The sequence below is a fragment of the Acipenser ruthenus genome, chromosome 12, assembly GCF_902713425.1.
Source record: "Acipenser ruthenus chromosome 12, fAciRut3.2 maternal haplotype, whole genome shotgun sequence".
Taxonomy (NCBI): Eukaryota; Metazoa; Chordata; class Actinopteri; order Acipenseriformes; family Acipenseridae; genus Acipenser; species Acipenser ruthenus.
The window spans coordinates 9,601,628-9,615,089 of record NC_081200.1 but is presented as its reverse complement, the minus strand read 5'-3'; the positions used below and the strand labels follow the sequence as shown (position 1 = coordinate 9,615,089).

Sequence of the window (13,462 nt, the reverse complement as noted above, 5' to 3'; positions counted from 1 at the left end):
AAAATAAACGTTTTTTAAAAAATGTATTAAAATAGGGTGACATAAGATCATAAACAATTAAGAATCTAAGCGCAGCTTTAATTGGTATATTTCAATTAAATTATAGAATGATGATTATAGAATTATATACATTATGGTTATATGCATTGGAGTTATGCTTAATGGAAATCGTAAAAGAACAAAAATACTGTTCAAATTGCTGTCATAAAAATGTAAAACACACACGCACACGCACACGCACACACAACTAGCCGTCAATTCAACGACCCGATTAGTTCCATTACTTCTTGCAAATGCACATCGCTACCGCTTAAAAGCTTTTCATATAAAGACGACCTATCTGATTTTTAATGATACAATTCCAAACTTTAAACTGCATTGCAAAATATAGTTCAAAATTCAAACTAGAATTAGTATAACATAAACCAACAAGGAGGCCAAAGGAACACATATGTGACATTCCGAATAAAATCATGCAGCTCGCAAATAAAATATTGAACACTTTGTAAAATAGCAGCAAAAACATCACGATATATAAAAGATAAGGAACGCTTACCTGGACCACTGTGCCTAGTTTACAAGCCTCAGTAAAAAAATACAGGAAAAATACCACAAGAAAAACTCCAGCGGGGCTCAAACTATTTTTTTCAGTAGCATGTAATCACAACAGAGGTTAAAAAATATTTAAGTGTTTCGCCAGTTCCATCTCCTTGTCTCGAGAAGCTCCCTCGGTTCTTGAAATCTCCAGACCTTTAGAAATGCAGGCAGTTTTCTTTTAATTTTATTTTGCTGATTCGATTGAGTTTACAGGAGGGCTCTGTTTTCTTATTTTCCATTTACCTTTCACTCTCTCCTCACTTTCTCTTTTATTATCAACGAGGTGTCAATAAAGTAATATCTAACCACATTAACTTCTTCATAACTTCAATCAATAATACAACCTCCGTTCGTTTTCTTCAGGTATTCAGGGCGTAGGATAATCCTTCCTTCCTTCCTTTTTTTGTTTTGTTTTACAACTCCTGATAGTGAAATTGCAGGATCGCCCACCTTTTTCCAAGTCCCAACAGTGTGATCTGTGTGTTTCTATTTCACGCACTGTCTCTTTAAAGAGGATCTGATCGCCCATCCATACAGAGAAACGCAGCCAGGGCTATCTGCTGCTGTCCGCGATCGGAAGTTGCACGGAGGCTTCTCTCAGTAAATTTTTAAAGTGACAGCAGCCTCCTTGGATAGGAAAGGTCAGTGAAAGGTCGCAAGAGGGTCCTATTGGACTGAGTACAAATGCACCAACCCCCAAAACGTAGGTTTCGAGTGATTTTGTTATGATCATCGAACGTAGAGGCTGCTTTTAACGGTTGGGTTGTATTTTTTTTTTTTTTTTTGTTTAAGGGGGGGTCTAAACTTCTGAAGTGACAGACACCAAAAAGATACAACTGTTGTGGCTACGTTTCAGGCAGGAAGTTTTACCCGTTTATATTCCAATAACATTTTAACATTTTACTACAAGTTTGACAAACTCAAACTATACTTGACATGACCATCCTGAGAGACCCATTCGAGTTTAAAACAGGTCACGCGACTGTTGTTATTCTAATAACAGATTATTATTATTATTATTATTATTATTATTATTATTATTATTATTATTATTATTATTATTATTATTGGACAACTATGATTACTGATTTTTTTTTTTAAATGTTATGTTAAGTAAACATTATTTTGTTTTAGTTTCTATATTTTAAAAGCACACCTATAACGAACGAAATTATTTTTTGTAAATACTTCAGTTTATATCGAACCCCATTGTAAACACAGACATTTTGTAAACACAGAGATTTTTTCTGATATGTTATGTATTGTTAAAAATACATTTAATTTCCTATTGAATTTAGAGAAAACGCATTGTATTGTTATCATTTAACTCAAATTTACACACACACACACACACACACACACACACACACACACACACACACAGACGCACACAAAGTGTGTTCATCAGTATTTAGCAGGAACATTTTTTGTGAAAACCGCTAAATCAAAAGATAATAAAAGTCGTTGGGTTTGGGAATTTTTTTAAATGATTATTTATGGAAGTTTATTTTTGACTAAATGTACATATACATACATACATACATACATACATACATACATACGCGCGTTGCCTGTAACACAGATAGTCTAGTTTATAACATTTTTTTTTTTTTTTTTTTACTAGTATGTTAAAATATGTCGAGCTTTGGGAAAAGATGATGATTAATTTGTCTCAGTGGTCTGTTATCGGTGACATTGAACTTCTATTTGAGATAATTTCTATTGTTTTAAGAAAATCGCACAGTGCGGGTTAGGTAGGACAGGAAAAATCCTTTATAAATAACCCCAAACCTCGCCAAAGATTCCCACACACTTCGGTGCTTGAGAACGAACCTAAAGGGACCCCGGTTTGCTGACCATTGATTTCCTGCCCTTCCTCGACTTGTCCATTGTTGGAACCCTTTTTAATTTAGCCATAAATTGGGAAAGCTAGAGCTATGAGCTGTTCTATTTTCTTCCTGTCAGGATGAAGGATTTGTTTTATGATGCATTGTGTATTAAATACAAGTAATCTGGGAAACTGATTGCTTGAGCCATGAGGGCTTGATCGGGGATTCTGATAGTAAGTTTTCCCTTCAGCTAAGCCATTCTGAAAAGGGGGAAACGTTGGTTGGTTAACAAAAAGGTCTTTTGGTATCCGTACCAGGTCCTGGATAAATTAGGATTACATTGATATGACTGGAAACCGGAGTATAAAGTTTAAATGCGCCTGCAGTACTTACCATTTACAGTAGATGGCATTGTGAGACGGATTAAAAAACAAAAAAAAAAAAAAAACTGTAGACACAGTCCAACTGCTAACGCATTACTTTTTCTGTATTGCACACTGTGGGTATCGTTAAGACAAAGTGTGTTCAGGTGTTGAAAATACTTTTTTGCCCCCCATTAATACTGTATGAAAATCTTTGTACTAGACATACATTAATGTCACCCAACAATGTACAATTAACAGCTCAGAGACAAAGACAGAAAATATAGTGAATTTATATAGAGATGCCTCAAAGGCTGTTCCAGCTTTCAGCTTCTGTTGGATCATTTTGTCATTAAACAGGCACAGTTTACTTACTGCAGACTGACAGGCAAAAAGAAACACTGAAATCCTATGGTTGTTAAATACTGAATCACTACCAGTCACCCCCATTGTTCTCTTACACATGTCTTGTTCTGTATAATTTGCAACACGTGGTTAATAGGGTACAAATATGTAATGTACACCTATTTTAAAAACACCATCCATACACAATTATTCAGAATGAACCCTTTTGAACTTTCCAACTGCACATGCCATAGATAGACTTTTCCAGTTATATTTACACTTTGTCAGTGTTGTATACTGTGTAGAGTCCTATATGGGCTTTATTTAATGAAAGAGATGATACCATATGTTTTGGTTGAGATTATTATAAATTGCTTCGACAGTGTGTAAGTAATACATTGGGGAAGTTATTATTTCCCTTTTGGTGGCTGTGGAGAGTGCATTCATCTTAAATTTGTGCAAAAAGGGTCAAAAGGGCTTTAAAACCAATGGCTATGTTTAAACCGCCAGCACTGAGAATGTTGATTTACAATTAGTGGATAGAGTAGTGAATGTGTTATAGAATTAGCACGCATGTTGGTTAGTTGTTCCCAGTAGGCTGAAAGCTGAAAACTTTTTAATACTTCAGCTACACAGTTGTCCCTGAAGTAGAAAGAAAGTACAGCAGAAGAGGTTTGCTTAATGGAAACCCTATGGTCAAGGTGCATACCAGCACATTTAAGAAAATAAAATGATCTCAGCCAAATCCATATGAAATACTTTTAGAGCCCACTTAAAAGTTCCTCCCTCCCCCACCAGTTATTTTTGGATCTTTAGAATGTGTTTTGTTATGTAATGCGCTGTTAAATTGTCTCTACAATTGAAGCAACACAAAAAATATTACCTAGGCAAGATACAGTATAAAATATTCTTATAAGATTCTTCAAAACAAATCTGATTGTGTTAACATGCTACTGTATATTATACATGGTATATTTGCAAAATCGCTGATACCTAAATCCCACATTTAAATTTATATATTAAGTGATATAAAGAAAATACCGGGACATACTTATTTAAGTACCTGGAATTCCTTCTTTAAATGTATTGTCTTCTTGAAAGAAGTTTACGTAAAGCATTCTGCACATTGCAATAATTCTTGGCAGCACTTACATATCAAAGTAAACCTCCAATATGCATAGTTGGCATGGTTCTGATGTGGGGCAGTCGGCATGTCTTCAAGCCCTAGCAGAGAGTGTGTGGCAGAGGTACTGTACAGTAATAGCTTGTGAAGTTGCAGAGGTACACAGACCTCGTTTCCAAAATCTGACTTTGGGGAGCTTTCTGTGGGCCAATTACCATTAAAAGAGAAGGGAGGAAATGAAAGGGGAAAAATGTAAATAAAACATGTCCTTGCTCTGGAAATGGGCCCAAGTGAAAGCGTGTTAATCTCCACCTCAATAATTTGGTTCTTCTGGAGAAGACAGAAGCCCTGCTGCTGTGCCCTGCACTTCATAAATCACATCTTTATGTGGACAAGGTCAGGGCACCTAACAGCTCAGACATGGGCCTTTCCAGTGGTTCTGCACACCAAGGCATGTTTATTCTCCTGCACAGATCTCTGAGGAGTAGTCCAGCACACTTCTAATTACTTCGGATTATTTTCATTTGCTCAGGTCAGCCAGGCATTCCATGAGAGGGCTGATTTCCTGCAGATTCTGTTGCCTTTGAGGAAAGGAGCTGTGTGCTTTCAGAATTAGCACCCCATTATTTCATCTACTGCTAGCTCTCACTGTTTACAATCAGCCTTTACAGTCATGCCTGGCCCTTGCAAGCCGTTTATAACATATATTTTGTATTAATTAACGAAAAAACCCATTATTGATTTAGCTATTATAACTATTTTTTTATTAGTTCAACTATGCGTCATATACAAGAATAACCTCTGTTGGTTTACTTGTTTTATTATATCTAGAACACAACAGAAAATACAAAGAAGCAAATATAATAATAATAATAATAATAATATGAAGACTAGAACTACTGTGCCATTCAATTGCTTGAATTAATTATTCCACTTTGCTTCAAACACTCCATCGTAAGTATCTTTCTACATACATATCAGTTTAAATTATATATATATATATATATATATATATATATATATATATATATATATATATATATATATATATATATATATATATTTAAATGGCAACAAAAAATGCACAAATAAACAGTGTTTGAATTCCCCAAACTGTTTTCTGAATAAATCTATTTCCTTCCAGAAACTTTTACTTGATGTAGTCAGCATCCACTTTGGATATGAGTGTAAAGGATTTCAGCCAAAGTGAAGGAAAAGGCTGAAATCATCACACATACTTCCTGTGAAAGTTTTTTGGACACTAGACACAGTGTGTTCGGCCATGGGGTGTGATAAAGTGTGCTGCAAAGTCAAAGGTAACATTTTTAAAACATACATTTTGTACCGAAAAGGTGTGTGCATTTAGAAACCCATAGAGAGCAGGGAAGTTAAAAAACAAAGATCTTTCCAGTGCGAAAATATTTTGTAATTAGCCCATGTTCAGCACTGCTGAGAGAACAAATTGCTTCTTAAATGGTGTTAGATATCATCTTTAAAAGACCTTTTATGTATACAATGATACAATATAACATATCTGAGATCTAAAGAGCCGATGTTACGCATTCATTTTATTTATTGAGCTGTCCACTTTACTTTTGAAGTGAAGTGTATGTGATACAGCAAAGCAATGCATTCTATGTACCATATTAAATTGAAAGCATAATATTTAATGTGCAGGAGATAATCTAACATTACAATTTTCTTTGTTACACTTCTGGGCCTCTCATCTAAAGTGAACAGAAGATTTAGCTGCTGATTTTGTTACACGTTTAGCAAAAGAAAACATATCTAGAATACTGTGTTACTGTATTGAAGCTTAGAGTCCTCACACTTAGCTAAAGGCTTAGACTCATTATCTCTTTTGAGCAGCTGGGAAATGTGTTTGTACAACTAGTAGAATTTTAATACAGGATTTCAAGTGCCATTGAGTTTTGTTTATTTAGAATTAGGATTATTAATGACATGTTTTGGGGGGCATATCCACATGAGAAAAGCTGAAATGGTAAAAACTAAAAAAAAAACCCATCAAATTCCTTTCTAAAAAAGTTTAGAGTAGCAGATAGATAGAAACTCACTACTGAGATTGCATGCCTTTTTGGAACTCCTGACCAGAACAATTAGACATTTTCAATTTTGTTATAGATTTTCTTCATTTTTTGCAGCCATTTTCATAAATTCCCGGATTAACAATATAAGCACCTTTGTAAGAAAAAAAAAGTTTTCTTACATTAAATGCTGCAAAGCAACTTGGATGGGTGTTACCACTGCGTGTTACTTCTTATATATATATATATATATATATATATATATATATATATATATATATATATATATATATGGAATAGGCATTTTCCCCCGATTTTTCTCCCGAATTGGAAAGCCCAATTATTCAACTCGGCTCACTGCTGCAGCCCCAGCACTAACTCGGAAGAGATGAGGACAAACAATTGCGTCATCCAAAACGTGTGCCGTCAGCCATCCACTTTTTTTCACCCTGCAAGCCCGCCATGAAGCCTCCACAGAACTACAGTGTCAGACGACAAAACAGTTGTTGCACACAGTTCTGCAGGCGCCCGGCCAGCCACAGGGGTTAAGGATGGATCATTTTGAACCTTTGGCACTACCATTAAAATGACCATTTTTAATGGGTATTATAAACGGAAATGTACACCAATCACTAATTAGGGGGTCATATCATCCTAAAACAGAGTTCCTGTGTAATTCTGTGTCAGAAAAATAAAAGAGATTCCCAACCTTAAGGAGATCTTCTGTGTGGAGGGGAGGGAGTGGGAACAAATAAACATTTTTTTTGACTCCTATAAATAAACTAACAAGAATAGGAAGGTTTTTACTCTAAATAAACATTTCATTCACAGCTTTCAAGTACTCATTAATTTGTAACTTAGTGTCAAAATTAGATATTGTTCTGGAATCAAAGCAACTTTTGTTTTAGGAGAACTATCCTGCAGTGTTGAGAAAATGTTTTACGCCAATGATGTAAAAACTGATGTTCCGTTTCCATGAGTAAGTCAGACTTCCTGCAGTTGAATCTTATCAGAAGTTTATCTTTGTAAACAGTGAAGGCCACAGCAGACAGAGTGAACTCTGTTCTATTCACTAAAAAGGGCAGTGCTCTTATTTCATGGGAAAGACAAAAATGCCATATTTTAACAAAATAGAGCAAAGCTGTCACTTTTACTGGCTTCACAAAAGTCATATCTCAAATAAATTATTTTACATTGGTACATGGGAAGGGAGGTGTACATGAACAAATAAACATAGCGTTAAGAAAACATTATATGAAAGCAACAGAAGGCAAAGCAAAGGGGGGGCTGATTCCTTGGACCTGCAATATTATTGTTAACAAAAAATCTGTTTGAAATAGTTTTAGGATTGATGGATTTGAAGTAATTGATTTGAACAAAATAGATTTTTAGAGGACTTAAATCTAAGCAATGGTGACTTGTGAAATAAACATCTTAAAAACAAACAAAAAATAAAATATGAACCTCTTCATTTTCCACACAACATACAAAGCTAAACAGTGGCCACCTACTGGCGACTAAACAAACAAGCATTTTTCTTTGTAATCTATTACATGAAACTAGGCAGTGTGTGCTCCATGGTAGACAAAAATAACCAGATTAAATTTCAGGCGAAGCGGCGGTGGGTTTGATTACTGCTCCACACATTTAGGGAAAGTAATTTGCATAACATTAAAATGGATGGAAGGGTTTCATAAGTCAAAGGCAAGTGAGACCATAACTTTATGGAAGTATAACCAGGAATCAATATATGGGGGTTAATAAATAAACTTTAGATGTCACATACAATACAGTGTTATTTATACAACATGTGTTTAAGGATCTAGCATTGGAAAAGAAAAGCATGGATATATTTGTTTTGCTGTATCTCATTTTACATGACTGTGCGAGTAAGTAGAAGCAGAGCTTGATATAGAAAGTAATTCTAAATTCTAAATTCAGCTTTTATTATTTGTGTTTAAACACAGCCTTCTATTTACATACAGTTTACTTGTTATATACGTGAATGTACATGGAGTGATTTGTTTATTTCCCCTTTAGGGGTTTGTCAGCAACATGGTCATCCTCATTCATCAAATAACCACAGTATTCATGCTGGATCCTGTAACTTTTATCTTAAATGTCTTTTTTTTTACTGTTGCTTTGAGGTACACCATACAGTTTTTTAAAATTTATATATATATATATATATATATATATATATATATAACCAGTAAATTTGATGACATCAGCATTCTGTGGTATTTCAGTGGAAGCCTTAGCGATCATAATAACAGAGTAACATGTTTTTTTTTACAGCAACAGTATAACAATTTTGCTAAATTATCATTGAAATGATGATTAAACTTGAACACAGAATATGACATCAATCTGTATCAATAAGCTACCACCAGAATGTACATAGAGTAAATGCAAAACAAACACAAAACCTAAATCTTTATACAACAAAAATCAAAACAAACTCACATCAGCAAACAGGACTGTTTATAAAAATGCTATTTAGCTACTGTAAGCAATAGTCAACATGTTTCATACACTGCACACCTTTCTATAAAGGTAGTTCCTTACTAAAGTTTGAAAGAAATGCCTTCCACGATTTAATCATTACCTCCCTCGCAGACATAGTGGATAGTCCAAGACCATGGTCACCCATTCCCACAAGATTTTACACCTCTGTTATAGTGCAACAACAAGCCCCAGAAATATAATTTTGTGTCAAGTAGTGGAACAGATATAACAACAATAACAGATATAAATTCACTATAAGAAACTACGGAGCAAAAGATTAATTTAAATGACGGAATCCTTTTTTTTTTTTTTTTCCTTTTGCTATCTGATCTAATTGAGTTGATTCAGGTTGTAAAAACAATAAAACAGGATAGTGCAACCCAGTCCATGGTCTTTTATTTTTTAAATAGCATTTTGTGAATCACAAAAGATAATCAGTGGTTTATAGTTCTTGATAGTATTCATATTGGTAGGTACACTGTCACTGTGCTATCTCTTTTACATGATCATTTATTTATACTCTGTCTGCAGTTTCTACATGAATGCATCCCGTTTTAATGAACTATTATGTCGTTGTTAAACCTAAAGCTTTCTTGCTGTTTCCATTTGGGAAAAAAATATATATTTATAAAATATTTTTACAAGTCCTTAACAACATTCTAAAATGCAAAGTGATATAATAATTCCTTTATATTAAGCAAGCTGTAATGGCCATTAAAATGAAGATGTATGTGCAACATGTGCACGTAATAGTGCCAAAATAACTGGTTATATAATATATAAATCATCAGTTCTGTATGAATGTGCTTTTACCATTATTAGAAAATGTTTTAAACTGAAGGCAATTAAATACTCATCATGAACTATATAGGGAAAAAAAAAACATTTAAAAAAAACGTTTTATGGTAACGGTTCACAGAAATTCAGTTTGGACTTTGATGTTAACATGGGGTTTCTCAATTATAGTTAATAACATTCAATCAGACACTAACAAGCACTATTTACATGTGCATAAATAGATGATAGGATGCAACATTTTAATTATCAGTCCCATGTGAAACCCTATTACCACATATTAATATAATAAGCCCTGTGTATTAAATCTACTAGGGAGAATGCTGGATGCTTTGCATTATAACTAGTTCAAACCATGTGGGTAATGGTTTGGCATCACATTAACTAAAAGGATTAAAGAAGTAAGAAGCCAATGTTACAATACAGTTATAATTATGATAATAAATACTGTTGGATTTTGACATATGACCATTTTAGTTCATTTGGTCCTACGTGTCCTTTTGAAATGGAGATACACAAAAGTAATGAACTGAAACAGGGAAGTTATGAATGCTGTCAGATTCCATAAGTATTGTATTTTATTATTTATAGCATCACATTTGAGAAATGTTTATGACTTTTAAATGGTAGAGGGTTTCTATATTAAACAGTTTAGCAACATGTTGTATACCGAATAGGGCAAGACAGGCGCTCAAAAGAAGCTTATGAATTTCAGATGCTGATTGTTGTAAAGAGAGAAGCTTGTAATTGGTAGACTGGCGTTTTGTTTAGGTTGCTGTTCACTGCAGGTTACAACAGAGCAAGCCATAGAATTTTGACATATCTTCTTAAATTCTAACAAACAACATGTGTTCCGGGCCTCTCCGAATTAAATAATGAAAGGGGTGCACATATAAAGCAGCAATGTATAATTAGACCTACAGGGCATCGCATAATAATAATAAATACAAATGTGTATATATATATATATATATATATATATATATATATATATATATATATATATATATATATATATATAGATAGATAGATAGATAGATAGATAGATAGATAGATAGATAGATAGATAGATAGATATTTAAAATAACAAATTATTATAGCCACCTATTTTGGTTGGTACCAGTGTTTGGGTTAAGCAATTTGGTTTGGTCAAAACAGCTAAACAGTGCTTGGATCAAATTGGCATTCCCACTTGTACTATTAACCCACTCTATGTTTGGGGATTTAAGAAAATGAGGAAAGAAGAAATAAGAGCATAGGATCAATTTTTAAACAAATATTCTTTAAAGAGAATACAAGCCTCCTTTAGGCTCTTGATGAAACATTCCACCTTAACCAGTGTCCACTGCGTGGTATGTGTGAGTGATTTATCCAGTCACACTGTTTATAAGAAGTGAAGTTCTTCGTGACCAACCTTTAAGAGTATGTACACAAAGTGTACATCCTCATAGAATACACTGTATTAAATATATGTTTGTTTGACAGAAGTCCTCTCTCTCTCTCATTTAGACAGGAAGCTTCTTATTTATTTACTCCTGGGTTAAGACCTTAGTCATGTTTCTACCCATATTCCTAAGTGCTAACATATATTAAGTACATGTAGAATCTCTTGTCCAAAGAGAAACAAATGTAACTTGTTAAACATGTTGACAGACCAAATGTAATCAAGCCGTTGCCATGTTTATGATGTCTGAACGCATCACATGTGAAGGTTTCTTAGGCTAAGAGTTACAGGTATGCCGACAAACTACCTTTGAAAGCTGAAAGACAAACAAAAAAAATAACGCCATTTCTTTTAAAGACTTGAATATGCAAATATTTAAATGGTCTCAGTCAAAGGCAAGGAAGGAGAAATTCACACTGTTTTGATTAGAGGTGTAGATAATGCTAAAAAACACATCAGTGCATGATTGAGCAGCTTTTGTTTCATTGTGCAATAATGAAGTTTGTCTCTGTGCATTTGTATGTTTTATACTTAAACAGATATTGATAAATAGCTAGTTATTGCTCTATAATAATAATAATAATAATAATAATAATAATAATAATAATAATAATAATAATAATAATAATAATAATAATGCACTATTGGTACTATTATTAGTGGTATTACAAGTTGTTGTAGTAGTCATAGCAGCTGTAGTTGAATTATTAGTATTATTATTCACAAAAGCATGATGCAAAACAAAAGCAGGGAGAAAAATCAATTTCTATAATTCTCATACATGCTCCTATAATTTCACTGGTAAATAGACCATGCTCTTAATAGAAGTCAATTGTGCCGCTGCAGCACAGAGAAATAAAAGCTATAATAGATGTTTTAGCTCTTGCTCTTACTTTTCTCTGATGACCCTTAAGGTGGTCAGAGGTAAAAGCTAAAGAAGCACTGTAGCCCGGGGGCTGATTGAATGCAAAGGGGGGAGGGGAGAGGGGCCTTGCTGATAGACCAATTTCCCACCACTGCAAGCCAGAGCAATTGATTGATGAATCCCAGCTCTGTTGAGAGGTGGCCCTTCAGATTCGATCACATAAATACTCATTCAGCTTGAATTCTGCTTGACAAGCCTCAGACAGCTTTGTTCTGCCGCAGATATCATTGGAGGGAAAATGCTCCATTAATCATCCTTAATTAACTTTTCCAGGGTCTGCTGGAACCAATATGGGCCCGAGCTTTAACTAGGATTCAGAACGTTTTTAAAACTTCCTTCATACCCTATTGGTGTGTACAGGAAACAGTTTCATTAGTACCCGTTTAGGGTCCAATGCACCTAATTGAAAGTCAGCTTTATGAAATTCATTGATTTTAAACAGTTTCACATACCGGTGCTGTGATATATAATATGCTGTTGACTCGCTTGACACTGTTACACTATCGTCTTTTAGCTACCTTTGATGGGAGAAAGTGTTTCTTTGAACAGGGCTTCCTCGATGCCTTATGACCTCCCCTTAACAAGGTGAAAGTATATGATTTTATTTACAGATAAGTCCAAAGCTCAATTAGGCTTTGAATTCCTGCAGAGTGTTAACTCTCTGTATTCTGGAAAGTGTAAACTATTGGGTGTTTTTTCTCAATAACTGTTAATGTATGGTTAATTTGTCTGCCTTATCTGCTAACATTCCTATGCAACTAGCAAGTGCTGTACCATATATGCAGATGTTCTAATGATGTGTCTACCACTCAAGTTCATTTATATCATATGAGCAAAACTAAATCTTTTCACACACGGCACTGGATGTTTATAATGCATTCTTGTTGCTGTTCCCAAATCGAGTCTTTCTTTCTTCTTTTTTTCTTCTGTGTTTTTTACACCAGCCTTAGACTTATGTGCCACTTAATCAACACTCCCTGTGATGTGAAGCTAGTCAGATGAAAATGGAAGTGACCACTTCAAGCTGTTTGCCATTAGAAGCCAGCTGGTCCATTTCAGAGACTCTGGCAACTTGACATTCTGACAAATCCTTTCTGTAAATCCTTGGAAAAGGTGCTCATTACCATGTTGTTTAAGGCAATCTGAAGAAAGTTCAAAATAGCCCATGACCCCTATTCCAAATAATGTTAAACCTGTGAGATAACTGCAAGGGAATGTGCCTTTTAGATAGAAAGATGCACTTAATTGCAAGATACATTTACTTCAACAATCAAAATAGGCATTATTCTTAGCATGGTTATCACCAGTTTGAATTTAAAGAACTTGAACATAAGAACATAAGAACATTTACAAACGAGAGGAGGCCATTTGGCCCATCTTGCTTGTTTGGTTGTTAGTAGCTTATTGATCCCACAATCTCATCAAGCAGCTTCTTGAAGGATCCCAGGGTGTCAGCTTCAACAACATTACTGGGGAGTTGGTTCCAGAC

The 13,462-nt window shown here is 34.4% G+C and overlaps 1 protein-coding gene across 8 annotated transcripts in view; it reads right to left on the bottom strand.

Annotated features, from left to right (window-relative positions):
- LOC117417159 (histone-lysine N-methyltransferase MECOM-like) overlaps window positions 1-13,462 on the bottom strand; it is a 193,424-nt gene that overhangs the window by 28,467 nt on the left and 151,495 nt on the right. Inside the window, exon 1 of one of the 8 annotated variants that reach the window (XM_034029066.3) lies at window positions 557-1,372. The exons of the other annotated variants lie outside the window; for them this stretch is intronic. The gene's annotated coding sequence lies outside the window, so the exon portion shown is untranslated. Of the gene's footprint in view, window positions 1-556; window positions 1,373-13,462 lie in introns of those variants that run through there. 8 annotated transcript variants of the gene reach the window in all.